This window comes from Spermophilus citellus, assembly GCF_964194105.1.
Source record: "Spermophilus citellus genome assembly, chromosome: 4".
NCBI classification, from domain to species: Eukaryota; Metazoa; Chordata; class Mammalia; order Rodentia; family Sciuridae; genus Spermophilus; species Spermophilus citellus.
In genome coordinates this window covers 119,849,208-119,874,111 of record NC_138185.1, presented here as the reverse complement: position 1 = coordinate 119,874,111, position 24,904 = coordinate 119,849,208, and the positions used below count along the sequence as shown (strand labels likewise).

The 24,904-nt window shown below is 40.3% G+C and overlaps 1 protein-coding gene across 1 annotated transcript in view; it reads right to left on the bottom strand.

Annotated features, from left to right (window-relative positions):
• Positions 1-24,904, bottom strand: part of RORA (RAR related orphan receptor A) — a 686,592-nt gene that overhangs the window by 205,581 nt on the left and 456,107 nt on the right. The gene's annotated exons all lie outside the window — the stretch shown is intronic.

Sequence of the window (24,904 nt, the reverse complement as noted above, 5' to 3'; positions counted from 1 at the left end):
CCAGTCAGAGCATTATTTTAATATTTTAAGGAAAGCACCTGATTTCTAAGACACAAGCCTTATAGCAGAATTTACAATAGAGTAACGGCTGCCAATTGGCAGGCTGTCCACCCCTAGCCTTTCAAGCTAAGATTTCATAGAGTCATAAAATGAAGTCCTACAAACATCTCCAATGAATGAGGTATTCTCACTTGGCAAAACTGGGCCCTGCAGAAACAACATCAAGAGCAACTGAGTTAATGCTTCCTTAACTCCCTGTCTTTTGAAAGAATACTTTTCTTCCCATATGGAAAGTTTGTGTTTATAGGGGATTCTGGGATGTCAGTATGACCTTCTGTCTTTTCAGATAATGTAACATGTGACCAGATAGAAATGGAGACCCTCTAATGAGACCATCTCCATCACGGCACTGGAAATGTGGTCTTACTGTTTTATAGACTGAATAATAGAATCCTTGAATTGGAAGGCTAGAAGTGGTCATATGAGGCCCTCTTTTCACAGAAGTGCCATCCAGCCCTTGAGACTTGAAAGGATGTGGCCTGAATCTTTAGGGGGAAGGGTGGGACTAGAATTAAAGTCCTCTGATTTGTTGTCAGATGACTTTTGCACTTTACAAGCTTCCCCTGGGAGCTTGTTTGATTGGCTATGCTGCTGGGAAGTCTTAGGCCTTGCAAGACTTTCTGATTCTAGCTCTTTCTGGGAGAGAGTGACAGCTTCAACAACTCCATGAAAGCTCGATGCCTTTTCTGGCAGGCATGGTGACGCTGGGCCTTGGCTATGCCCCCCAATGTGGAATCCTTCCCATAGAAGACCTACCAGGAACAGGAATCCAACTCACAAGGACATAGTGTGGAGGTAAGAAATAAGAAAGGGGAAAAGGATGTCTAGTGGTGGAAGTCTAAAAACACTGAATACTGAGAAATTTCAGTTTTTTGATGTAGCACAGTCAGCCATAAAACATCTTCCTCCTCTTCTTTCTTGCAAAGCCTCCCAGCAACAGGTGGATGGGAAATTCTCACAGCATCACAGAGGTCTCCTCTAGTGACCTTCACGTGAGGCCTCATGGCAGTTGGAAAAGGTTTCTCTGGCTGTCTAAGGAGAGTAGAAGAAGCCTGGGCGAACAATGCTAGGAAAACCACAACTTCATTCGTTCCTTAAGGTTTGTTTTCACATAAATTGTGCAAATTGTCCTGCAGGTTGAGAAACAAAACTAACTTGTACTTTTAGGAAAGAAATATGATGAAAACATAATCAGGGTTCCTTTAACCTTCCATACAGTGCCCAACAGTGGTTTCTAATGAAGTCCTAGGCTGGCTTGTTTCTAATTATGTACACAATTGAGTGCATGTGCATAGACATACTCATGGTTTAGTACTCTAAAAGCAACCTAAAATGCTTGGGGAAGGAAAAATCCCCATTTCCTACTTCAAGTTGCCAATCATAAAATTCACAGATGGAAGAAAGTGTGTTACATTTTTTTAAATAAAAAAATTATGATTCTTCCTCTCAAGCTAATGTAGGAGAACTGCCTTTACCCAGAAATGATCTTACGCTACACTAGAACTACTCAGTCAGCATCTTTAATTATCATTTCCCGCCAGCCTCTAGGTCAGTGCTTCTCAAAGTTTAATGTGCAGGCGAATTGCCTGGAGATCTTATTAAAAATGCTAATTCTGATTCAGTAGGTCTAGGGTGGGCCCTGAAATTCTGTACAAGTTTCTATGTAATACCAAAAAGTCTAGTCCGTGGACTAAACTTTGAATAGTGAGATTCTAGACAACCCCACCTAACACTGTTCTCAGCAGGACAAGAAGTGGTTGGGATACCAGTCTTCTATGAGCTTCATGTTCCCTGTGAAGCTTGGCTAACTTGGCTTCCTCCCTCTGAACCATCTTGTTTCCCTCTTTTCTAAATACACTTACCGTTACTCACCTAAAGGGGGCAGCCTGTTGCACTGGTACAGTTTGCAAACTTGGGTTTGAATTTCAGCAGTATCACTTGCTTGTCAGGTAATTCTCAACATCTATACAATGGGGCTAAGAGACCAACCCCTGAGCTCGCTATTATAGATAAATGAGAGAATGTGCAGCAACCCAGTACAGTGCCTTTCATACAATAGTTCATTAAACATCAGCCTTCTCTCCTCCTTTCTCTAAAATTATCAAGCTCCAAATCAGTGCTTGAATCATGGCCTCAGCAGGACACACCTGAGGAGGGTACAGATTTGTAAAACCTAAAGCACATTAACAAAAGTCTACCTATGATGTTGGAAGTAGGGAAGCAGGTACAGTCTTCCTTCCTCAATCTTGTTCTGTTGTCTTCCTTCTGTCATTGCCCCTAAATTGGAATCTTTTGACCTTGTCAATTAATTAGCTCACATATTTTGATTGAGACCATGTTTTGTGCTAGAAACTGCATGAAATATCTTCATTGCTAGATGAAGCCTTTGAATACAACCAGTTTCCAGAATAACTAGATTTTAGGTAGGAAAAACTCTGAGTAATTGATCAAAATGTTGTATTTCTATTTTAATATTTGATGTTCACTAGATGGGATCTTTATGTCAGCAAAATTATGTCAATATGACAGAGTTTGCTTAAAGAAAACTAGTTTGACATGCTGATAAATGACATGGATATCATTAGGCAGAGTTCTTATTCCTCTATCACCCATTGGTCATGGGTGAAAGTGTCTTTCTAGAATGCTCAAGTTTCTTATCCCATCCTTAATACTATATTCAGATTCAACCACTGAACCTACATATTCCCAATAAGTTTTTGTTTTTTTCTTGTTGGGTGATTCAGGGTGAGTAGGATAGCAGAGAAGTGAAAAAAATCTAGAAAAAGGTGATTGCCCACTTTTAAAAATGAGTCCAGTTGGGCTGGGGCTATGGCTCAGTAGTAGCACACTTGCCTGGCAAGTGTGAGGCACTGGATATAAACAAATAAAATAAAGCTCTATTAACAAATTTAAAAATCCTTTAAAAATGAGTCCAATAAATAAAAAAGAGATTTGATTTACAAACTGAATAGGAAAAACCACTCTAGATGAGAGTTTTATGGTTAAGCATGAATGAAAGACATGTGACTGGTTTAATCACATTGGAATGAGCAATGGTGGCTTGCTAAGTTTGATTTTCCTGTCAAAATTGTCACCATGTTGCAAATAAACATTAAAAAGAACTTGAGCCAGGGTGGAATAATGAGAAGTTAATACACAAAGCTCCATAGCAGGGAATTCATCTACCCATCCACGTCTTGACCTCCTTCTAACCCAAAGTACAGAACTTGGCAGAAAGCAGATGAGGAAGTCATTAATATGTGGAAAAGGGATCTCTCAAGCACACCAAGACTGTGTGCTTTCTACTGACGAAAATCAAAAGGAATTGTACAAATATTTACCACAAGAAAATAATACGTTCTGTCTCAAAGCTGAAGAATTTCCACAATAGATACAGGGCACCGTATCATTACTTAGGCAAAGTTTCTGTTTAGCACGAGCTCTGGATCCATTCTCAAAGTGCAGAGGTTCAAGTTCAAAGACTGACCTGAGCTCCTTAAAAGAAGAATCAGCTGATCAGCCCTGTGTGTGTGTGTGTGTGTGTGTGTGTGTGTGTGTGTGTGTGTGTGGCATTTCCAAGCTACGCTCAACAACCCAGCTAAAGCTTCAGAACACTCATGAAAACTGTTTAGTTCTAATCCTTACTTGGGTCTTTATTTGATCAAATCAACTATGAGTTTGAAAATGGGCTCGATATTATACAATATTAAGAAATTATTAATCTCATTTCAGTTTAATATGGCATTAAGGGTTATATAAAAACATTTAAAATATGGACACTAAAGCATTTATTGCTTAAATGACATGATGTCTAAGATTTTTATTGAAATTTTGCTGAAATTAAAAGCTGTGTGTGTGTTGGAATAATGGTAGATAAAGCCACTGGTAAAAGGCTGAAGCTGAATGATAGGTCCATTGAAGATCTTCCTTTTCTCCCAACTTATGAGTATTTTTGGAAATTCTCACAACAAAAGTTAAAAAGTCTAATAAATGGCACCGAACATAGTTTAAACAACAATACTGACTTATAGTGGAATGCAGGGAATAGGTGCAAAAACCCAGAGTAATAATTAATGGCCAATCTTATGTGCATTCCATTAAGCACAAGCAGCTGTCACAAACATCTTAATTTAAAGAGTTGGGGTTTAGGGAATCATGGCGCTGCAAAAAGCTACGTCCTGCTGCTGCTCCACAGAACTGGTACATATCAGACCCTTAAATTTTTAAACACAGCTTTCATGTTTTTGTGAGCTGAAAAGCCTTTGAAAAGTCAGCTTGTTAGGAAATTCACCTTGCAGACTCCTACTTCAAGGATTGGCTGAGGTGCTTGGGTACTGGCAATTGATTTGGGGGTGGGGGTGAGGGCTCAGAGGTAAAAGGAATGTGTTCTTGCTTCAGAAGAAGCCAGAAGTCAGGCCAGCTCTGAATACATGGCCACATTACTGGATGTAACTTTCAGGGATGCAAAATATACCAGCTTTCTAGAGGGACATTTAGATCCAACAGCCCCCTGCCCTTGATGGTTTCTATTATAGTGTTTGTCAAAAAAGAAGAAGGAAAGAAGGAAAGAAAGAGAAGAAAAATGAGGCTGAAGGGGGAGGAAGCAGGAAGCAAAGGAGTCTTGCATTTAGTCCTTCTTACTGCTGCATGTAAAGCCTAGGCAAAGCCTCTGTCTTGGTGCTTCTCCTATGATGTGGGAACAGCATCCACACCCTTGGAGGTCTCTTCCATCCTTCTGGCTGTGAGCCCATGTGATCTGTGATCTGTATGACAGCTAGTCTGAGGTCTCCTACTACTACCTGTATTTCTCTTCCCTAGAGCTAGAAGGCACACAACAATCCTATCTGACTTGCAAAGTTTAAGGTGAACAGAAAGGGGCAGGAGATAACCAACACAATCTAAGTTAACAACTTAATAATCCAGACTCCCCAATAAAAAGAAAGCTATTTGGGCTGGATCACTTTGCATCAATTTGACAATTTCCTTTGGTGTCTGCTGCCGCAGTCTTGGCTGGGCACAGAATCACGAGCCAATCAAGCAGGAACAAAACTTTATTTTGAAAAAGCCGCTAATACTCTCAGCGCCAGCAAGTCAAAAACCGGTCCTCCCACGAGGGTGTCCGACCGGAACCGCGCGCCGACTGGAACCCCCCCCATCTCCTCCCACCTCCTCCGGAATTCCCTCCTACTATCCTTCCCCAACCAATGGGAACTCTCCAGCAGTCCCGTAAAGTCCCGTAACTTGAGTCCGGTAGCAGGCCAAGGTGAACAGCGGGAGTCCAGTTTGCATATGAATGTAAATTTTAACATAATCATCTCAGTGGCTAGCTGGCGTCACTTTACAACCAAAGGTGCCATACATCGTATATATGCTTGTGGCTCCTAGCATCTGCCCCCTTCTGTTTAATTAAGCAACAAGCAATGTGGCTAGGGACCGTGCCTGGTAGGTTGTCCAATTTAACATATGGTTCTTACCCGTCATGGGAGAACTGACCTTTAGGCGTCAGCTTCCTGTCTTAGGTTGAATCCACTGTAATCAGAGCAACCCGTCGCTGACTACCGGTCCAGCATTCAGCCATGCTTGTGGATAGGCCTATGCACCAGTGGGGGGGTGAGGTTCTTGCCTCACCTCTGTTGGCCCCCAAATTTAGCCTTGGTGCCAGTGGGGGGGTGAGGTTCTTTGCCTCACCTCTGTTGGCCCCCAAATTTAGACCATCACTAGTAGAAGGGAGGAGGATACAGAAATGCCATGACACCAAGCCAATTGACGGCTCCTTTGGAAAAATTGCGTCACTGGTGACACCATCAGCAAAGATATGCCAGTATTACCACAATAAACATGGGGTGAGCTGGCAAGGAAATTGCATCACTGGTGACACCATCAGCAAAAATATGCCAGCAGTACCACAATTCGGTGCACCAGATGATATTTCACAATGTATGCAACTGATATATAGTCCAGGCAAGTTCTGCAAGCAGTTCAAATTGGAGGAGTCTATCAATATGTCCATATCCTCCCAAAGTAAATCAAGTCCTTGATAGCATTACTTGTTGAGTTATATTCATTGATGCATCAGTTTATACAGTTTACTGTGATAGCTATCATAGAAGCTGTAGTTTGGTTTTATCTCAGTCTTCACTGGAATTGGGATGGAGATGGAAATTCTGGCAATGATGGTAAAGAGACATTATCCTGAACAGAATTATTAAATATAATAAAAAGAAAAGGTGAAAGTAAACAAACAGATCTGTTAAACTCCTTTAAAAACAATCCTTAACAGCCGTTTACCAAATTTAAATTAGTAAACAAACAGATCTGTTAACCATCTTTAACAACAATCATAAACAGCTGTTCACCTAATTTAAATTAAACCATATAAATCACGTGAATAAAGAAAAAATTCGGATCCATTTTTTCATGAGCGCTCCTCATATAAGAAATATGGACATACACACATACAGACATACAACACAAAACAGAAGTGTGCACACAACATACAACACATAAGACAATAGTAAATAAAGGCCTTGTAACTATACTTAGGTGAAATCTCCATTGCAATGTTTAAAAACTCCACAGTCAAAAAAAAAAAAATAAATAAATAAATAAATAAATAAATAAATAAAAAATAAAACACAGTCAAAAAATAAAACTGATCAGAAAAACATTAACTTAGGTTTGTATGAGCTCAAAAATAAAATAGAACTTTATGATGTGGAAAAATGCAATAATAAAATAGATACTGAAAAAAAAAAACCTTGGTTAATCACTGTCGCAGATGTAAGAATAGCCAAGCTGGAGCTCTGGATGTCAGCTGTTATGGATTTGAGTCAAATCATCTTCTTTTTCTGTAGAAATTGTTTTAGTTAATCTCTCTGGAATCCAAATCGGTTGCTGTTCATCCTGTGGGAAAACACAGATAGTGCCCCGATTCCAGACTATCACTGGATCCGGGCCTTTCCATTGTCCTGTTAGAATATCTTTCCAAAGTACCTTAGGCTTATGTACATTTTTGGGGTACAAATGTCTTTCCGCAGCACTAAGTCCCGATGAATCTAAATTTAAAAAGTTTAGAGTAAAAAGGGTTATTTTAAGTTTATCTTTGGGGGATATATACCCCTTTCCAATTCCCTCCTTTTGTTTTAATAAGTACATTTTAATAGTTTGATGAGCTCTTTCAATTATGCCTTGTCCTTGTGGATTGTATGGAATTCCTGTTATGTGAGTAATACCAAATGATGAGCAAAATTGTTTAAAAGAGGAGGAAGTATAACCAGGACCGTTGTCCGTTTTTAACTGTTTTGGAACGCCCACAGTGGCAAAATTTTGTAAGCAATGAGCTATAACATCTTTAGTTTTTTCTCCGGCATGAAGGGAGCCCATCAAAAATCCGGAAGAGGTATCAACTGTAACATGTAAATATTTTAATTTTCCAAATTCTGGCAAGTGTGTGACGTCCATCTGCCAAATATGGTTAGGTATTAGTCCTCTAGGATTGACTCCAAGATTAACTTGTGGTAAAAATGTCACACAATTTTGACATTGTTTTATTATATGTCTGGCCTGTTCTTTAGTTATTTTAAAATGCTTTTGTAAAGTATTAGCATTGACATGGAACCTTTTATGAAAATTTATAGCTTCTTCTATTGTGGAGAAAATATGTATGTCATGTGTAGATTTATCTGCTAGTTCATTGCCCATACTAAGGGCTCCAGGCAATCCTGTATGTGCCCTGATATGACCTATGAAGAATGGATCTTTTTGGTCCCAGATTAGACTTTGTATAGCGGAAAACAAAGAGAAAACAGTAGAGGAAGGGGAAATCCTACCAGCATCTTCAAGGGAATTAATAGCATTAACTACATATTGACTATCAGAAAATAAATTAAATACAGAATCTTTAAACATCATAAAAGCTTGTAATACTGCATTAAGCTCTACCTTTTGAGCTGATTGTTTGGGTACTAAAAATGTAAAAGTTTGATCAGGAGTAACTACTGCTGCTGTACCATTGTTTGACCCATCAGTGAATATATTTGGAGCATTTATGATAGGGGTTTTTCTTGTCATTTTTGGAAAAACTACAGGATGCTTAGACCAAAAAGACAACAAAGGATTAGATGGTAAGTGATTATCAAATGAAACACTAGTTTTACACAGGATTATTGCCCAAGTATTTAACTCATTAGCTAACTCATCAATTTGATCCATAGTATATGGAGTAATAATTTTATTGGGAGAAATCCCAAACACTCCCTTAGCTGCTTTTATTCCTTTGAGTATTAATTGTCCTACAGCCTCAGGATATCTAGTAAGAATAGTGTTAGGGGAATAAGATAAATGTATCCACAATAATGGACCTTCTTGCCAAAATACTCCTGTAGGAATATTTTTTGTTGGTAGTACAATAAATAATAAAGGCAAACTTATATCAATTCTATCCAAATGCATATTTTCCATATATGTTTCAATGATTTTTAATACTTTTCTTGCTTCAGGCGTTAACATGCGGGGTGAATTTGGATCTGATGGACCTTTTAGAATATCAAATAAAGGTCCTAACTCTCCTGTTGGTATGCCTAGATAAGGCCTTATCCAATTTATGTCTCCCAATAACTTTTGAAAGTCATTAAGTGATTTGAGTTGATCTACTCGTATTTGAATTTTTGGTGGACGGACCATGGTTGAGGATAATAGAACTCCTAAATAATTAATTGGAAGATTTAATTGTACTTTATCTATTGCTATCTCTAGATTATAATTTTTCAATAAATTTGTAAGTGTGGCATAACATTCTAGTAATGTGTTTTTATCTTTATGTGCCAGTAACACATCATCCATATAGTGAAATATTTGTAGTTCAGGATTTTGGTTTCTAAGTGGCTGGATTGCTTTATTAACATAAATTTGACACATAGTTGGGCTGTTAGCCATCCCTTGAGGGAGTACTTTCCATTCATATCTCTGATCAGGACCTTCATGATTCAGTGCAGGGATAGTAAATGCAAAATGTGGACTATCCTCGGGATGAATTGGAATTGAAAAGAAACAATCTTTAATATCTATAACTAAAACATGCCAGGTTTTTGGTAAAGCAGACAATTGAGGAATCCCTGATTGAGCAGGTCCCATAATAACCATCTCATTATTAATGGCTCTTAAATCTTGTAATAATCTCCATTTACCAGATTTCTTTTTAATGACAAAAATGGGAGTATTATAGGGGGATACGGAAGGTTGTATATGTCCTTCCGCTAACTGTTGTCTGACCAAGTCATGGGCTACTTGTATCTTTTCTTTAGTCAAGGGCCACTGAGGAACCCACACTGGTCTTTCTGATTTCCAAGTAATTTTGATTGTCTCAGTGGCCCTTTCTGAAAACCCAATTCATGTCTATTTATTTCTTGATCTATTTGAATAGGTGCTGTCATACCTTGTTCTTGTTCTCTTAATCTTTTTTCTTTCCTAAAGCCTTGTTTAGCCCTAGTAGTGGGCGCGTTAGGATTGATGTTATTTGTTAATGTCAATCCTAATTGATCTAGGACATCTCGTCCCCATAAATTTACAGGAAGATGATCCAATACATAGGGCTGTATAGTTCCTTCACATCCTTCAGGATCCCTCCAATCTAATACCATAGCACTTCTATGGGGATTTGTTGCCACTCCTAGGCCTCGAAGCGTTTGAGTGGCTTGTTGTAATGGCCAATGTTTTGGCCATTCTTGACGAGATATGATGCTGAGGTCAGCTCCTGTGTCCAGCAGCCCATTAAAGTCATGTCCTTGAATTTTTAATTTTAGCATTGGGCGAGAATCTAAATTTAAAGACAGCATAGCCCAATCTACACCTGTGGAGCCTAATCCCTTGGAACCTCTTTCTACATTACAACTGGAAAATTTATCATGCAGGCTGGGTATTATTAATAACTGTGCTATTCTATCTCCTGGTGAAATTACTGATATACCTCTTGGAGAACTAGCTATAATTTTTATTTCACCTTCATAATCGGGATCAATTACCCCAGGACTTATCATAAGTCCTTTTAGTGTAGAAGAACTGCGTCCCAATAATAAGCCTACTGTTCCCTGGGGAAGAGGTCCTTTTACTCCTGTGGGAATGATTTGAATTCCCATCTCTGGGGTTAGTACTGCTCTGGCAGAGGCGCAGATGTCCAGCCCTGCGCTCCCTCTAGTTTGTCTGATGAGGGATTTAATGGATAATGCGTCCTGGGCACTACCTTGATGGGGCTGTTGGGTTCCTCCATTGCCCCATATATTTGTGGTTTGGGGCCCCGGGGCATTGGGCCCTCTAGTCCGTTTTTTGGCAATGGAGCTTGATACCTTTCTCCACGATATCGTGGGTAAACACTTGGTCCTTGTCCGTTTTTTGATAATGGAATACCCTCTATGGTGGTTTGAGAACGGCATTCATTAGCCTAATGTCTCCCTCTACGGCATCGTGGGCAAATACCTGGTATTCTATTCCTTTGATATCCAGCTTTGTTAAACCCTCCTCTTATGGGGCAACTCCTTTTAAAATGTCCTGTTTGATTACAATTATAGCATGTTCTTGGCCTGGCATCTAAAGCCTGTTGTACTGCTGCTAAGACTTGCCCCTGTTCATTAATGTCTCTACATAATTTAATATATGTGTTTAAATCCTCATGTCTCCATGGTCTAATGACCTCTCTGCAGCAACGATTTGCTTGGTCATAAGCCAGTTGTTTTATAAATGGCATTACCTGTTCTGTATTTCCAAATATCCTAGAGGCTGACTGAATAAGTCTATCTACAAATTCAGCATAAGGTTCATTAGTTCCTTGTATTACCTTAGATAATTGACCTTGTAAGTCTCCATGCCCCTGTAAAGTTTTCCATGCCCTAACTGCATCTACAGCAATTTGTGCGTACACACCAGGGTCATATTCAATTTGTTGTCTTTGACCCTCATAAGGTCCCTTCCCCAAAAGCATGTCCATATTTCTTTGAGGGTACCCAGCTTCTGCATTTCGCCTAGCTGTCTCCATGCAAAATTCCTCATTGGCAACCTTCCATAACAAATATTGTCCTCCGTTTAGCACAGATCGACACATGTTAGCCCAATCTGCTGGTGTCATGTCCAAGTTGGTAACAGATTCAACCATGCTTATTGTGAAGGGAGCTTGCGGCCCATAGGTCGTTACAGCCTCCTTTAATTGCTTTATTGTTTTGAAATCTAAAGCACGGTGAATTCGTTGCCCTCCTGCCTGCTCAAGTACAGGGCATGCTAATCTTTGGGGTCCTGCCTCAGAATTCCGTCCATCAACTACGGTAGTTGAGGGCCGCTCAGCGGTAGATGGAGCTGTTGGCTGAGTTACGCCCTCTGGTGATAGAACGGAGTTGGTAGCAACCTCCTGTTGTAATTCTCCACCTGATGGCTGCTTGTCCTCTAAGCTTGCTTTCTTTAAATTCTCCTCTGTCTGACTAGCTTGAGAGACCTTCTCTTTTGCTTGACCTAGCGTTTTTTCTACCATAGTCTGGACCTCTAACAATTTACTTAACAGTTTTTCGGTTTGTTTTTTATTGGATTCTAATCTACTATAACCTAACCCAATAAGGTAGGATAAAACAAAGCCGAAGCAGAATGAAACAAAGACGGAGCAGACAATGGTTGTATCAATTTTCTCTTTCTCAGGGCTGAATAACTTCAAACCTTGAGCCAACCATTTTTTCCAGTTCGCCTGAGAAAATTCTAGGGCTAGGGAGCTCGAAATGAAAACAAAATAAATCAAAACAAGAACACATTGTTTTCTGAGAAGGTCATCCATCCTGTCGCCTTCCCTCAGGGGCGAGCAATTTACTCACCTCTAAGCTTCAGGCGTTCCCCGCACGGGCCGCCAAATGCCGCAGTCTTGGCTGGGCACAGAATCACGAGCCAATCAAGCAGGAACAAAACTTTATTTTGAAAAAGCCGCTAACACTCTCAGCGCCAGCAAGTCAAAAACCGGTCCTCCCACGAGGGTGTCCGACCGGAACCGCGCGCCGACTGGAACCCCCCCCATCTCCTCCCACCTCCTCCGGAATTCCCTCCTACTATCCTTCCCCAACCAATGGGAACTCTCCAGCAGTCCCGTAAAGTCCCGTAACTTGAGTCCGGTAGCAGGCCAAGGTGAACAGCGGGAGTCCAGTTTGCATATGAATGTAAATTTTAACATAATCATCTCAGTGGCTAGCTGGCGTCACTTTACAACCAAAGGTGCCATACATCGTATATATGCTTGTGGCTCCTAGCAGTCTGCCTTCATTCCCCTCTTTGCTCCCTCTCTTTCCTCGGAAACTTCATATTTATGCCCAAATCGGTGAGTTCTTGGGCTTCTATGAATTGATGGTTCTCCATGAACTAGAGGACATCTGGATTCAGGCTGAACTTGACAAGAAATGAAGATTGCTGGCAGTAAGAGACAAAGTCTCCTGTCAATTTCTTGAATTGATCCTGGCAATATTATCATCTGGTCCAGGAAAGAACAGGTCTTTATTCATAGCATCTGACTTGAATTGTTTTCAACACCACTCTCTATTGCCCGTAAGAATGACTAATAAGTGTCAGCTGTAATTTCCCAGTGTTTGTGGGTATGACTTCTGCAGCTTTCCTTGCTTTTTTTTTTTTTTTTTTTTTTTTTTTTTTTTTTTTTTAAAGAGAGAGTGAGAGAGGAGAGAGAGAGAGAGAGAGAGAGAGAGAGAGAATTTTTAATATTTATTTTTTAGTTCTCGGCGGACACAACATCTTTGTTTGTATGTGGTGCTGAGGATCGAACCCGGGCCGCACGCATGCCAGGCGAGCGCGCTACCGCTTGAGCCACATCCCCAGCCCCTTTCCTTGCTTTTTGAATTGACTATATTTTGTCTGGGGGCTTGCTAAGAATTTCAAACACAATTTATCCAAAACCCCTGGCCAGCTCTGTGTTCAGCCCTGAGAACTTTGTAGTTCTCTTAAACTTGCTCCCTCCTGCCCCCACACCCGGGGGTCTCCCTGAACCCTGCTTTTCCTATAGCTCATACTCTCCATCAATCAAGAAGAAGCCTAGACACCTCTGTATCAATACAATCACCTTTCCTGAGGTAGCACTGCCATCATTTTGAAGTTTATGAAATGAGTCAGGGCAGCTGAGAAACAGAGGCCCTGGTTCTTTGGTGTCTCAGAGGGAAATGGGTCTATCCAGAAAAATGACCTCATTAAGCTGGACTAATTGCCAGGGGGAGGACAAGCCAAATTAACAAAACTTTTGAATAATCAAAATACAGTTTCACTATTTTCTATATGGTCTTGAGAGCTAGACAAATAAATTTGCTGGTATAAGTTCTGAGTCACATATAGATAAGAGGAAATTGAAACCACAATAGCCAAGCACTTCTCTGAAGAATGAGTGTGTCACGGTCATGTTCTTATTTATATACTCTTATGCATATTATTTTAGTATAACTTATTTACTTACACCTACCAGATTATTGAGTACCACCATGTGGAACTCACAGTAAGAAGTGCTGTGGGGAAGGCAGACATGGGTGTTCTCAAAGAACTTGGTAAATAGCTATTTGTTAAGTGCTACAAAACAAGTTGCTCTTCTAGTAGAAAAAGAAATGCTGGAAATCTTATTTAAAGATTATTTTAAATAAAGCAGATGTAGGAAACATTTATAAATGAAGTGTTTCTAAAACAGATATATGAGGGATCAGTCTTTTTTTTCCCCATTAAAATGAAAGTCAAAACCACTTACAATTTGAACACAGTTAAAGGACCATCTCTGATGAGAAGTAACTGCCCTGGGCCAGAGAAAGAGAGAGCCATTCCTTATAGGCTGCTGATTTGTTTTAATGAAAGATTCATCATAGAAGGTGTAGAACTGGCTTTTTCTAAACAGATCGATTGTTTAAGCAAAGGATGCCTATATTCATTTGCTTAGCAAATCATTTCGCCTAGCTGGAATCTAAATGATCACAATTAATGACATGCCAATCCTTTTCTACAGAAAACCTACCAAAAAAGTAGCATTAGCTCATGTTATCACTATTTATTCTTGGCACTTTTTCCCTTGACTTTGTTCTCTTCCCTTTCAGTTTGCTATGTACTATTTACTTTCTTAAGTTCTGAATTTCAAGAAAACTACTATGTGCTGTCAACATATGGTACATCATTAACTGAAGTGCATGAAATTAGCTACATATCATTAAAGAACTGATTTTGTATTTTAGTGAGTGAAACTAAGAAATAAAATCACTAAGATAACCCAACAAACTGCAGTACAGCTCAAAGAGTACCCTCCTTCCATCACTTAAATGAATTACTTCTTTCTTAGAACTTTTCCTTTACATTTGTACAAATAAACAGAATATGTCCCATGCTTCACTGTTTGTGTAGAGGACTTACCTGCAGCTCTCTGACCTTCTTCAGCTCTGATTAACCCCTGAGGGACATGGGTCACCCAGGTGCAATTGGCTGGTGACATCGGCAGAAAGCTGTCTTTCTGAGAATCAGAGCTCTTGGCTCCTCTTGCTGCTCTTGTCATCTCTTGACCTCCTGGACTCTGGGCCCTGCCCACCTAGGGACTTCATCTCCGCTTGCTCCTCCCTGGTTCAGCTGACTGCCTGGGACTTGTGAGCTTCCTTAATGGCCTGGCCCTGTCCTGCATGCCAGCAAGGCTGGATTCTGGTCATTCCTGGCCAGTCGTGTCCTGTGGTCATCTAAAAAGAATGCTGGAAAGGAGGACCCCCTTGGCTGAGATAGACCTCCTCAGTCCGATGAAAACATTCAATATCAGACATGAGGGCTTTCCTTCCCATTCTCATCCTTCGCTCTCCATGTCTCACAAACAATGAGAATACTTCCAAAGAAGTGGCTAGAGTACAGTGAGATGGGCAGCCAATGGAATTCTGCACACCAGAATGCTATTGGAGATGCGTACTACCATTAATCTTAATTTCGCACCAGATGTCTGCAAAGATGGAACAAAACTAGCTTCCAGGAAGCCCTAGGCACTCTGGATCATCTGTCCCTAGGCTGCTTAGATCTTAAGGAGTGTCCAGAAATTGAACCTTACTTTTTAAAAAATAATATTCTAATAACACATATGAGTTTTTCTCAGAGCACAGACCTTTTACTCAAGGAAGGAAGCCAGGGAAGATAATGCCAAGATTATATTTTATGAAAAGCTTAATAATTATACATTACTAAGTAGCTTAATATGTGGACTTTTATTTTAGCAATTGTAGCTACTTTTAGTTTAGATAAGCATAAAGGTTCAGAGGTTTGCTGAAAAGAGCAAAGTAAAGACCATTTGTTACCATAAAACTGATCAAGACTGACAAATGTGATCCTGTCAGACCATTCCCATACACATCTGCACAAAATTTGTGGGAAATTCTATTTTCTTTGAAATTTCTCACCCTCAGGTCAGCTCAGAATGGGGTGTGGGAAGCGAAGGAAAGGTTATATTGGTTGAACACTTCTTCAGTGAAATGATTTGAAAAACTGAGTCTTCCTAAATAAAATAAATGAAATATCCTCAGCAAAGAATTCTTGCTGGAAAATTTCACACCAAAACAACTGTGGGATAAATTCACAAATGGTTGGTTGGGATCCAAGTTATGGCTCCAGATAGGATTATCCCAAAAGCCATGCATCTATCCATTCATTCATTCATTCATTCATTCATTCAAATAACATACCAATAAATATTTATAGAGTGTTTACTATATGCAATATTCTGCTTTGGGGATTTAGAGACTGTAAGAAGGACCAAGGCAAGCTCTCAGTCCACTAGGAGGATGAGAAGAAGGGAAACGCGTGGATCATGTGTGGTGTGCAAGATAGGCACCTCAGCCATGGCAAAGCTGGGGTCCATCTCTGCCAAAGTAACTCAGAAGCCTTTGACCTCCAAGAGACTATGTACTTTTTTATGTATTTACTTTCACATAAAAATATTCTTTTTAAGGCTTAGCAAATGTACCAAATCTAATAGCATGCAATTTGTATTCTTACTTTGCTTCTGGCTTTATTTTGCTCTTTCTATCCTTGTTTTCTTTGTACCCTAATTTATTCACTGAATTTTTATCTTTTGTATTCTATGTAGTCCTATAGGCCATTTCAAATCTTCTCAGGAAAACACAAACACGTCTAAATTCATAAAGAATACATACAATTACTCTACTAGATCATATAGTAAGGACATTGATTTTTATTATCACAGATAACTTCCATTGAGGGCTCAGGTGTCAGGCAGCATTCCAAGCCTTTTCTAAGTACTTATTATTTCTTCACAATAACCTTTTGAGATTGCTCTGATTACCCCTATCCTAAATGAAGCAAGTGAAGACCTGAGAATTTATATAACCTGCTGGTGAGTGGTGGGGCCCAAATTTGAACTCACATACTTTGTTCACAGATGGGCTTCTTATAGTTTACCCAAGTGCTTGGGTTCTGCAGGGCTCCTGATGGAACTGCAGATTTGCTTTCCAGACTTACTAGGCTTTCCCTATTGTTTGGCCTTAGGACTTTCATGGAGTGTCCTAAATAGTCTTGGAGACCTTGAGAACCTTTTAGAATACTGGTGCCAACTTTTCTGCAATCCCTCCCCAACCCCATAGGTGGGTTTGTGGGAGCTTCCAAGCCTGAGCACCACTGGATAGTGGGCTCCACAGGACAAACTATGTCCTACTCATTCTCAAGTTGTCAGTGCCCAGAAACACATGTGAGCCATAGCAGATACTTAATAAATGTGTGCGTGTTTGGTTGAATGAGGGCCCTATCACTTATGTGTACACTGTGCCTGGGATCCACTGGTCACCTCCCAGAGAGGCACATCCAGATCCCGGCTCCACACTCTCCACACTGGTTCCTTCAAGATGGCTCTGCAACATCACCTGCCTGTTTTGGATAATTCTACCTGTCTAGGTGATGCTTCCAAAATTAAACAACTACCAATCTGTGCGCTGTAAAGCATATGTGTCCAGTTTTTATCAAACAGAAAGCAAGCATACTTTTCCAAGGAAAAAAAAAGATCTTCCTGCTTAGTGACAATGAAATTGACTTGATTTCAGTCTAACTTACTATACTTGGAAGTCCCACATTCTAAACTGAAATGGGCACTTTAATTATCTTATGCGTTCAGTCATGTCAATATCCCACCCACCCTCCGATTCAGCTTAGAACACTTCAGCCAGAACCAAAGTCTTTTCTCTCTTTCTCTTGCTCTGACATGGTCTTTCTCATCTTTTGTTGTCTATCTTCTTATTACCTGGGCCATTACTTGATGATTCAGCATGTGTAACTTAGTCATAAGTACTATTGTGTCTGGCTGTATTTAACTTTTGCATTGCTAATTCATGGTCCCCATATTTCTGTCTGTCTTCTGTGGAAACTACTCACAAGAGACCATTGTAACTTGTGCCACCTGGGTTTTTTCACAGAGTGCAGTCACTCAAGGAATGCTTCCATTGTGGGTAGGGAGGGGCCGTGGAATCTCACCTAAAGATTATATCCTTTAACTAAACCTAATATAAATGTCCTTCACTGGACTTATAAGTGAAATGGAAGTAGATCTGATAGAGCAGTTTTCAGGCAGAATTGTAGAAGTTTTGGTCAAATGGGAATGGCAATAAAGGAGGAGGATGAGGGTGACAATGGATGGGAATGAATGGTGGTGGTGGGGGCGCACAACAGTTCTTGAATGGCCTAAGTTAAATCTGGGCAAATTTTTTTTCTTGCTTTGGATTTTATTTAATCATCACAATAACCCTCAAATGTTGACTTAAATGTACTTGTCTTCTTCCCATGATTAAAATGAGGCTCAGAGAATTTATGTAATTCAAACAAGTGGTGGCTTCGGGAAGTGACTCCAGGTTTATCTGACTCCAAAATTAAACTCGTCCCTCCATGCTGCAGTAAAGGGGAATGAGAGACTGAGCAGGCAAGTCTAATAAGTGAACGGGTGCAGGACCCATGGGAAAAGCAAGTTGAAATGTCTGGATTCCTGGTTGTCTCAGAATTGCAAAAATAAAGAAGGCAAATGGCTCTAAGCAGGATCACTCATGGCCAGTTTGGTGCACCTACTGTGTGCAAAGCCATCTGCCATGGCACAGAACATGAAAAGAATGGAACAAGGTCACATGACTCAGCCTACAAGGTGATAGGAAAGCTAGCTGAGCCAGGAGAGAGCTCTTTTCCCTTTCATTCCTGCTGGAGAGCCAGCATCCAATCATCTCTTTTAAGACCAAGCCCAGGTAGTCCCTCAGCCCTGCTCTGCATGGGCCCAGCCTGGAGCCTCATCTGCACGTGTCTCTCCCGTGGGGCTGCAGATGCGCCACTGTGTCTGGGGGCTGGCGGGTGCGCGGGGAGACGGAAGCAGACTTCAGGCAAGCAGGGGGTTAATAGCTCATAAAATAAAACCCTCTAACACAAAAATGTTATTTTAATTGTATTACATTGAGGAGCCCTGAGGGTCGTGGGGTAGATAATCAAAAAGGACAAGGAGGAAATTAAAAAAGGGAAGAAGGCAATCAAAAAGGCCATTTAGGAGAGCCCCTTAATCCTCCACAGAAAGAACACTAATTATACTACAGAATCGCCTTATAATTAACCCTGATATAAAGTGTTTTTTGAGCAGTAATAACTTTCACATTCACAATCGTTTTGATCGCAAACTCCCATGAACACCTCACAAACAGCGGCTCTCACAGGTTGGCTGGGTTCCTTCCCCAGCAAGCCCCAAGATTGCACTGACGTTCACCACCAGAAAGACAAATATTTCTGCCCTCAGCTAACTCCACTGCTCTGCTGAACTCAGCCCGCTGCTTGCTTTTTTCTTTTTGGCAAGAATAGCCTGAAACTCAACCATACTTGCGCTTCCTTTCCCCGCTTTGTAATTGCTTCCCTATGCTCATTTTTAGGTTTTAATATGACTTGGAATATGCGACGGTTGCAAAACCTACTGAATTCCCAACATAGCTTCCTTAGCAAACAGACCCCTGCTTAGATTTACCTACACTCCCAGTCCACCAGGCACACATTGCTGTAATAGTTCTTAACGTTTCCAGACAAAAGCTAGGATTCAGACAGACTGCTCAAATCCTGTCCAAACTAAGAGCCTTACATTCCTCTCTCTGACAGCGATTCCTTACGAACCCAAGTTCTGAACTGTCAACTAGAAAACTTCAGGCACAAAAGAAACCAGGGAGAGGATGCAGACAGCTATATATTTCAGGTGCCTAGTTCTTTCTCGCTGGGAAGAAAGATGTAAAGGAGAAGCAACTGGGACTCATGCAAGAAGGGAAAAGGGCCTGGGACAGGTTGTTTGGGACATTTTTCCCCCAATGGCTCACAAGTGAAAAGAATCTGTCTCTGTCCTTATGTGAACCAGTGTCACTCTTATCCCACCCAGTAAGACAAGGAGCAGGATCTCCGATCCCATGAGATCCCTGGGGAGATAGTTTCAATGGGGTGCCTGCCTGCCAAGTGAAACTCTAGGAGAGCTGCAGGGCCCTTGTGACATTCACAGCACTCTGAAGGTATCCATCCCCTCTGAATGCACTCCTGCACCTGGCTTCACCTCCTCCCCTCAAATGCACAGCCAACCTCTTTGAAAGGTCTGCCTGCTCACAATGGGCTGCATCCCCACTTTAACTCAGAGACTGGGAAACCAAGGTTAGGGAAACACTGAGCCCAGTGTTTTTCCTCTGTATCAAAGGAATGAATGCCAAAGGAATTTTTCCATTTGCTCTTGCATGCTATTGGAAGTAAAACCTCATTTCTACTTCCCATATGGGGGATTATTTTTTATGGAGAATTTAACAAGATAAGATGAGGCTTCCTATTTAATTAAAAAAATTTTAAGAAACCAGAATCAATTACTGAAAGACAAATATGCTCTTACCATTCAACAATATCAATGTGGGATCTGCAATATGCCCACTAATGTTAGACCTATGCAATATATAGTAGAAATTATATGGTCTCTGCTTATGGAAGGACTAGGTTGCTCCTATTTGATGACCTATTTGGTTGAAGAGAAAGTTATAGCTCATTAACAGAGAGAGTATAGGACATTAGTTCATTTCCACTTAAAAATATCACTCTTAAATAAACCATCATTCTCCTCATTCAAAACATCTTTAGACACACAATTCACTCATAAAGTTGGATAAGCAGATTAAATATAAAGAACAGATTATGAGTCTATTGCTTTCTAAATTTTTATAAGTGCAATGCACTTACATATATAATACACTAAAGAGAATTTTAAGTCGTGTTAACTTGTGATAATCCATTTATTACTTCAAGAAGCACATGCTGTGGGCTTCTGTTCAGTTCTCAACACTCAAAGATGAGGCAGGCACAGATCCTGCCCTCAAGAAACTTAGAAGTAGGGGAACCATCCCACATCTGTGCATAATTGGACTGCAAGTCCCAATGTGAAAAGTAGTATAGATGAAAAATTCATAAAATATAAAGCTATTACATGACGGTAAGGTATTATTCATCTCATCTGCCAGAGGTCTCCCCTCATGCTATCCCACTGGAACAGACAGCTAGCACTTTGTTATCTCCACAAGTGTGGTATTTAGAACTCTCTTTGGTGGGGTTTTAAACCTTGGCTTAATTACTATTAACGAGACAGGAGCTGGAAGCCAGTATGAAGAGGCGAAGCTAGTGCTGATTCTACCTCCCATCCGTGGTATCCATCACTGTGAGATGCAGCACCCCCACATTGGGCTCCCTCTCAGATTCCCCACCCAGTGCTCTGAATGCCTCAACTTCTATGCTGCACCACCAAGACACCATCGCTGGAGCCTGATGGATGCCACTAAAGAGGATGGACATTAACTAGAAGGGTTCAAAATCTATTAATCACATTCTTTATTCCAAATTCCACCAATTTATATCTCAACAGAGCCTTCTGGATATGAATCCCCAGCCAAAAGAAACTCTGGAGTCAGGAGTCCTGGGGTTCAGGTGCAGATTAGTGTGTCTCTATAGTAACCTTGGATAGATCACTTATGTATCTGTGTTCTTCATTGTGAAAATTCAACATCAATATTCTCCCAAAGTTGTGAGCATATAAGATGCAATACACAGACTTGATCAGTTACACATGTACATTGCAATACAAGCCTGGCTAGGAATTTTAGTAGGCTCAGGGGATCTTTGGATAAGAATCTTGTTTAAAGTACTTAGGTTAGGGTAGGTCTGTCCCGACACAAGAACTGTATCACCTAATGGCCTCTAATCCATTCCAACTGGATTGTAATTATTTATACAGTCACCAGTTCATTTAAACCCAATATGTAAAGTTTAACTCAATTTACATTTTACACAGTCAGGGGTATGGTGAGTATTTTCTATTTAACATCTTCTCTGCTTTAAGGCTAGTCGCTGACAAGAGATTTAGTTGCAACAGTTTAAAAAAAAAAAAGGCTAGATTCTCTCTTTTCTGGTTCCATTTCTAGAAATAGCAACACTAGCAGCACTGAATCAAAGTGGTCCTTGCTGTGACCCATTCCTCTTTTAAGTCTCTTGTCATACTAGAATAAATAAAACCACAAAGATGAGTAAACAGCTAACATTTGGGAAGCGATTTTTAAGAAGTGGTCCTTGACATCATGTTTAAGTAGCCACCAGTTCCACATGAACTCTGAGCATCTTGTCCTCTTGTCTCCCGTCAGTTGACTGCAGGAGGGGGCTGAGCGGATGATGCCGGGAGGTCTTCCTCTATGAGGGAAGCTGGCTCTCCTCCTGCATTTTGTGTGTGCCCACAGGACCCCTGGAGGTGACTGCTAGCAGCTGGAAACCTTGGGGTGACTGAGGATCATCCATTGTTATTCTTCTCATTCTGGATATTTGAATGTGGTCCAATGGTCTTAATCTTTTTTTTTATTTTATTTTTTTTATTGTTGGTCGTTCAAAACATTACATAGTTCTTGACATATCATATTTCACAGTTTGATTCAAGTGGGTTATGAACTCCCATTTTTACCCCGTATACAGATTGCTGTATCACATCAGTTACACTTCCATTGATTTACATATTGCCATTCTAGTGTCTGATGTATTCTGCTGTCTATCCTATTCTCTACTATCCCCCCTCCCCTCCCCTCCCCTCCCCTTTTCTCTCTCTACCCCCTCTACTGTAAATCATTTCTTCCACTTGTATTATTCTTCTCTTACCCCTCCTTTCCTCTTATATGTAATTTTGTATAACCCTGAGGATCACCTTCCATTTCCATGCGATTTCCCTTCTCACTCCCTTTCCCTCCCACCTCTCATCCCTGTTTAATGTTAATCTTCTTCTCAAGCTCTTCGTCCCTACCCTGTCCTTGGTTACTCCCCTTATATCAAAGAAGTCATTTGGCATTTGTTTTTTAAGGATTGGCTAGCTTCACTTAGCATAATCTGCTCTAATGCCATCCATTTCCCTCCAAATTCTATGATTTTGTCATTTTTTAATGCAGAGTAATACTCCATTGTGCATAAATGCCACATTTTTTTTATCCATTCATCTATTGAAGGGCATCTAGGTTGGTTCCAAAATCTTGCTATTGTGAATTGTGCTGCTATGAACATCGATGTAGCAGTGTCCCTGTAGCTCTTATTAGGTCTTTAGGGAATAGACCGAGAAGGGGAATAGCTGGGTCAAATGGTGGTTCCATTCCCAGCTTTCCAAGAAATCTCCATACTGCTTTCCAAATTGGCTGCACCAATTTGCAGTCCCACCAACAATGAACAAGTGTACCCTTTTCCCCGCATCCTCTCCAGCACTTGTTGTTGTTGGACTTCATAATGGCTGCCAATCTTACTGGAGTGAGATGGTATCTTAGGGTGGTTTTGATTTGCATTTCTCTTACTGCTAGCGATGGTGAGCATTTTTTCTTGTGCTTATTGATTAATTGTATGTCCTCCTCTGAGAAGTGTCTGTTCAGGTCCTTGGCCCATTTGTTGATTGGGTTATTTGTTATCTTATTGTCTAATTTTTTGAGTTCTTTGTATACTCTGGATATTAGGGCTCTATCTGAAGTGTGAGGAGTAAAGATTTGTTCCCAGGATGTAGGCTCCCTGTTTATCTCTCTTATTGTTTCTTTTGCTGAGAAAAAACTTTTTAGTTTGAGTAAGTCCCATTTGTTGATTCTAGTTGTTAACTCTTGCGCTATGGGTGTCCTATTGAGGAATTTGGAGCCCGACCCCACAGTATGTAGATCATAGCCAACTTTTTCTTCTATCAGACGCCGTGTCTCTGATTTAATATCAAGCTCCTTGATCCATTTTGAGTTGACTTTTGTGCATGGCGAGAGAAAGGGATTCAGTTTCATTTTGATGCAAATGGATTTCCAGTTTTCCCAGCACCATTTGTTGAAGATGCTATCCTTCCTCCATTGCATGCTTTTAGCCCCTTTATCAAATATAAGATAGTTGTAGTTTTGTGGATTGGTTACTGTGTCCTCTATTCTGTACCATTGGTCCACCCGCCTGTTTTGGTACCAGTACCATGCTGTTTTTGTTACTATTGCTCTGTAGTATAGTTTGAAGTCTGGTATCGCTATACTGCCTGATTCACACTTCCTGCTTAGCATTGTTTTTGCTATTCTGGGTCTTTTATTATTCCATATGAATTTCATGATTGTTTTATCTATTTCTACAAGAAATGCTGTTGGGATTTTGATTGGCATTGCATTGAACTTATAGAGAACTTTTGGTAATATCGCCATTTTGATGATGTTAGTTCTGCCTATCCATCAACAGGGTATATTTTTCCATCTTCTGAGGTCTTCTTCTATATCTCTCGTTAGGGTTCTGTAGTTTTCATTGTATAAGTCTTTCACCTCTTTTGTTAGGTTGATTCCCAAGTATTTTATTTTTTGGGGGGATATTGTGAATGGAGTAGTTGTCCTCATTTCCGTTTCAGAGGATTTGTCGCTGATATACAGGAATGCATTTGATTTATGCGTGTTGATTTTATATCCTGCCACTTTGCTGAATTCATTTATTAGCTCTAATAGTTTCTTTGTAGACCCTTTTGGGTCTGCTAGGTATAGAATCATGTCATCTGCAAATAGTGATAATTTAAGTTCTTCTTTTCCTATTTTTATGCCTTTAATTTCTTTCGTCTGTCTAATTGCTCTGGCCAGTGTTTCGAGGACTATGTTGAACAGAAGTGGTGAGAGAGGGCATCCCTATCTTGTACCAGATCTTAGAGGGAATGCCTTCAATTTTTTTCCATTCAGAATGATGCTGGCCTGTGGCTTATCATAGATTGCTTTTACAATGTTGAGGTATGATCCTGTTATCCCTAATTTTTCTAGAGTTTTGAACATAAAGGGATGCTGTACTTTGTCGAATGCTTTTTCTGCATCTATCGAGATGATCATATGGTTCTTATTTTTAAGTCTATTGATGTGGTGAATAACATTTATTGATTTCCGTATATTGAACCAGCCTTGCATCCCAGTGATGAATCCTACTTGATCATGGTGCACAATTTTTTTGATATGTTTTTGAATCCGATTCGCCAGAATTTTATTGAGGATTTTTGCATCTAGGTTCATTAGAGATATTGGTCTGTAGTTTTCTTTCTTTGAAGTGTCTTTGTCTGGTTTAGGAATCAGGGTGATGTTGGCCTCGTAGAATGAATTTGGAAGTTCTCCCTCTTTTTCTATTTCCTGAAATAGCTTGAAAAGTATTGGTGTTAGTTCCTCTTTAAAGGTTTTGTAAAACTCTGCTGTATACCCATCCGGTCCTGGGCTTTTCTTAGTTGGTAGTCTTTTGATGGTTTCTTCTATTTCCTCTATTGTTATTGGTCTGTTTAGGTTGTCTATATCCTCCT